The sequence below is a fragment of the Pagrus major genome, chromosome 18 (genome assembly GCF_040436345.1).
Source record: "Pagrus major chromosome 18, Pma_NU_1.0".
Taxonomy (NCBI): domain Eukaryota; kingdom Metazoa; phylum Chordata; class Actinopteri; order Spariformes; family Sparidae; genus Pagrus; species Pagrus major.
In genome coordinates this window covers 1,224,877-1,229,046 of record NC_133232.1, presented here as the reverse complement: position 1 = coordinate 1,229,046, position 4,170 = coordinate 1,224,877, and the positions used below count along the sequence as shown (strand labels likewise).

The 4,170-nt window shown below is 37.9% G+C and overlaps 1 non-coding gene across 1 annotated transcript; it reads left to right on the top strand.

Moving 5' to 3' along the window:
- The first annotated feature begins 1,653 nt into the window (after nucleotides 1–1,653).
- Nucleotides 1,654–1,725, top strand: trnat-cgu (transfer RNA threonine (anticodon CGU)). The gene has a single exon. It is a non-coding gene; the product is annotated as a tRNA-Thr (tRNA).
- Nucleotides 1,726–4,170: the final 2,445 nt, after the last annotated feature.

Genomic DNA, 4,170 nt, shown 5'->3' with positions numbered 1-4,170 from the left:
TTTGAACTGTCTTCTTTTTGGCAGACAGCTGATTATCTAGAGCAGTGGCGATCACTACACATTTATACTCATAAGACTACAATATCAAGATTTTATTTGACAAATTAATTAACTGACCTCAATAATCTCTCCCTCCACAGAGAGCAGCCCCTGTGCCTCCTTAATGTCCCTGAGGTGCTTCAGGGAAGATGGTGGGGAGAGGAGCCAGCCGGACCCCTTCTGACACAGCCAGTGGGGACGACTTGTCGTGTCTCTGGTGACGTTTGGGGCATAGGGTGGGGATTCCCCTCAGACTATATTTCCTCTCCTGTCCAACGGCCACCTTTAAAAGGAAAGGCCTTGTACAGGGTAACCTTGGTCACTGACTGCCTATTATTAATGATGATGATTTTATTAACTTTAGAGGCCACCGGCTGCAACTCCCCAGCATCCCCAAACCTCCATCTAATTGCCTTGGCCTGGTCCATCATCGCTACAATGGTGACGTGGACAGATGGGGGCCTAGCGTATGGTGTGTCTGGCCGGTAGTTCAGAATTTTCTGGAAAGCCATTCTGGAATAAATGCAGAAAGAGTGTGTTAAAAGGTCATAATGATAACATTTCCATTTAGACAAATCATAAAAAAAACCATCTATAACATTTGTACAAATGTGCAGAATAAAAGTATTCCTTTACCTTAACAACATTATTATGACTGTGAATTAATAATTTTACAATGTTTGTCGGGTCCAAAGTGACTATATAAACATTCACAACTGAGCCCATTCACTGGCACTACATTCCCTTAACCGTATAACATCAGTATTCCTATGCACAAGTGCATATACTGTACAGTATCTGGGCCTTGTGATTTACTTTAGAAAAATGAAAATCAAAAAACAATGCTTTTACAAAATGCAAGATAGTTTTTGAAGATGTAAAAGTGCACATTTTATACATTTTAATGATTATTGTATCAATTAACATAAAACAGTATGGATCAGTGAGCTTTAGACTGTGCTTGCAGGGATATCTGCACATTTTCTTGTGTATACCTGTGACATAATTAAACACACTCATCAGTGAACTGCCAAAGACGGTTAACGAGCCATCTCCAGGTTTTATCTCTTGATTAAATGGCTAATTACAGCTTCATTCCTCTAGGCCTAAGTAAGCATTCAAAGGTATTCATGAACAATGTCAAGAGAGATGATAATGAGTAGTTCCCACCGCTATACATACTGTTAATGAGTGTTTTGTTTTGTAAGAGCAGCAGTAATTTTGTATCAGTTTTGGTTTTCTTGTTGTTTGTAGTCTTGTTTCACATAGTTTTAAGATTTAGGACAATATTAAAAGCTTCCAGGATTTTTTAGACTCCAACACAATGTAACAAAACAGCAGATGTTAAAAAATTAAAGTGTTATCTATGGATTCAGTTTTTCACAGTGCTGAGATTCTCACTCCTCACATTTCTGATGTACTTCATGAGACTATTAAATCAAGTTATTGTATCCCACTGACATTAAGAAATTTAACAATGAATAATTATCACAAGATAAACTAACTCTTTTTTACTTTAAAACCCATATGTGTAGATCTAGAAAATTTGTGATAACTGCCTCCCAATATTGTCAGAAAGAGAGTGTTGTATACAACAACACACTATTGGAGTGAGGCGTGGTGGCCAAGTGGTAAGGCGTTGGTCTCGTAAACCAAAGATCATGGGTTCGATCCCCATTCATGCCTTTAACTGGATCAATGAAATCTTTCATGACCCATTCAGGAAGATTTATAATGAGCTGTGATAAAGGCTTAGCTGGTTTTGCACACAATATCCCCCTCTCTTCAACCTGTCATGATTGTTAACGACATGGAGGTGGCCCATTATCAGATGAGTTCCATTTACAGGTTTACAACTCATTTAAGCACATTGTGGCTCAGGAGTGGGTTTCAGTAAAATTGTCATGTTTGGTGAGGAAATTGTTCTTTTACTTGCTTCATCCATTCTTAAAAGGAGTTAGAGGATTGACACTAATGTCGGCACTGTAAAAATAAAGCTATTTTGCACAGCCTAGCAGCTTAGCATAGTATGAAGACTGAAAACAGCACGAGGGAAACAGCCAGCCTGGTCATGCCCAAAGGTAACAGGTGCCGTTTAGTGTCACACCAAACCATGTAACAGAACTGGTCTATCGTGCCACTGTCCCATTTGGCCTTGCCAACCTGTGAAAACAACGTGGTTTCGTTCCTTTGTCAAGCTAACCACACCATCAGCTCATATCTTTATTTTACTCTTTTAACTACAGTGATGTTGGTGTCAGACTAAGCACTGCCAGATGCAGGTCGTCTACACTCAGTACTGTACTCAATGTATCCTGTGTAAACTCAGACAAGGACTAAAGCTGATGATGCTTCTCTGCGAGTGGGCTGCTCAAGCTACACCTTCTGTGTTTTCACACACCATTTCTTAAACTCACTATTTAACTTGTTTGTTGTATAAACAGAAACTTCCCTATTTATGGAGGGTTCATGTGCATGACCATTTTCTCAGCTGGGACTAGTTACCAGGTAACCAGTGGAAGTTATGAAAGTGTATTAATCTCCTGTTTTTTCCGGGCGAAGTATTTGTTTAAAGAAAAAGTCAATGGCTATGCCGTTGCATAACTTCTCGCACAGTAATTTCTGAGATCTTCTGAAAAAAGATCCAACAAACTCGAGGATAAATTAAATGTGTACCTTACTAACATTTCTACAATCTGTATCATATTACATTTAGATTTCATGTGTTAAAGCTGACTTTCTTCATCAGGCGATCAACACGTTCGCAATCTGAACTCGAAAAAAAACCTCGAAAGATCACTGTACGACCCATCCAACCAACTACTGACTTGGACCTTTCACGCTTTTTATCCTACTGCACTAGAGGGGCGCTTTAAGAAGTGATGCTCGAGGGGTACGCTGTAGATCTGGGAGAAATGTTGACACAGTATGGTGTGAAACTTGCAAATACAATACATGTATATCTGTGGTTTGCAGGAATGTGCAATTTATTCTGGGGATTGGGTTGGATCAGTCAACAGTTATGTCAGGTTCTCTGAACCACTTTAATTGAAGCTCTCATTAAAAGTAAGCGAGTCTGTAATGTTGCTACAAAGCCTTCATAGGAAAACCAGAAGTGTGTACCACTGCAACAACTAGGCTATGTCAAAGTGTGTAAACTGTAATGGATGGTTGTCGTTATAATTTGATTCTCTTGTTTGATTTCCCTGTTGGAGTACAATGTCATAATTACTGATCCACGATTCATAACTGTGGAAATGAAACCCAAATTGTCATTATTAACCACAGTTTCTCTTTAGGGTATACAGACTTGTTAATCAGGGACATCACAATAACATCACATAGTAAATAATATTACACAAGTTGATCATTTCGCCAAGGTTTTAACTGATTGGTGTTTGGTGCGTGTGTAATTACACAGTCATCAATGTTAGTTATGTCAAGAAACATTTTCCCAGATAATTAAATCTTATATGCCTTGAGGTTTAATTCCAAGTAAACTGCCTGAATATGGCACATTGTGAAATTGCAGCACTTCAGCTTTTAATGATTATAATTTTAGATAGTATTAATAGCATATTAAACTATTCAAGGTAATTTTATTTAATTAGTTTTTAGGAAAATAATACTGAATTTGAACATTTCATATGAACTGCAGTTTCTTACACACCTCAAGTCAAAGCTATGCAAATATTACTCACCACTTAGTTTTTCACACTGTGCATTTCTATGCATGTATTCATTCATTTCCATCAGGCCCCTACACACTGTGCTATTAGCATTCACAGTAAAATAGAAACAGGAAGTATATCTCTATATAATAATTTGCTTTGAAATAAATCTTATTCAAATCTCCTGCACTTCCTGTTGAATCTGAATAATGGTGCATCGTGTTTGTGGTTGAGTCAGTGTGTTATCTCCGTTAATTATGTATCCGCTCTCAAATGAACACACTTCAGCCATTGCTATTCCTGTGTGTTTGTATGAATATTTAAATAATGGTTGAACGAAAATGATTGGAATGTGTCGGGAGGGGGTTGTGTGCGATGATTTAAAAAACAGCATGTGTGTCTTCTCCTCTTTCAAATGAGTACACAACCTTGTGTGTTGTATTTAACCATTTAGCAGTAA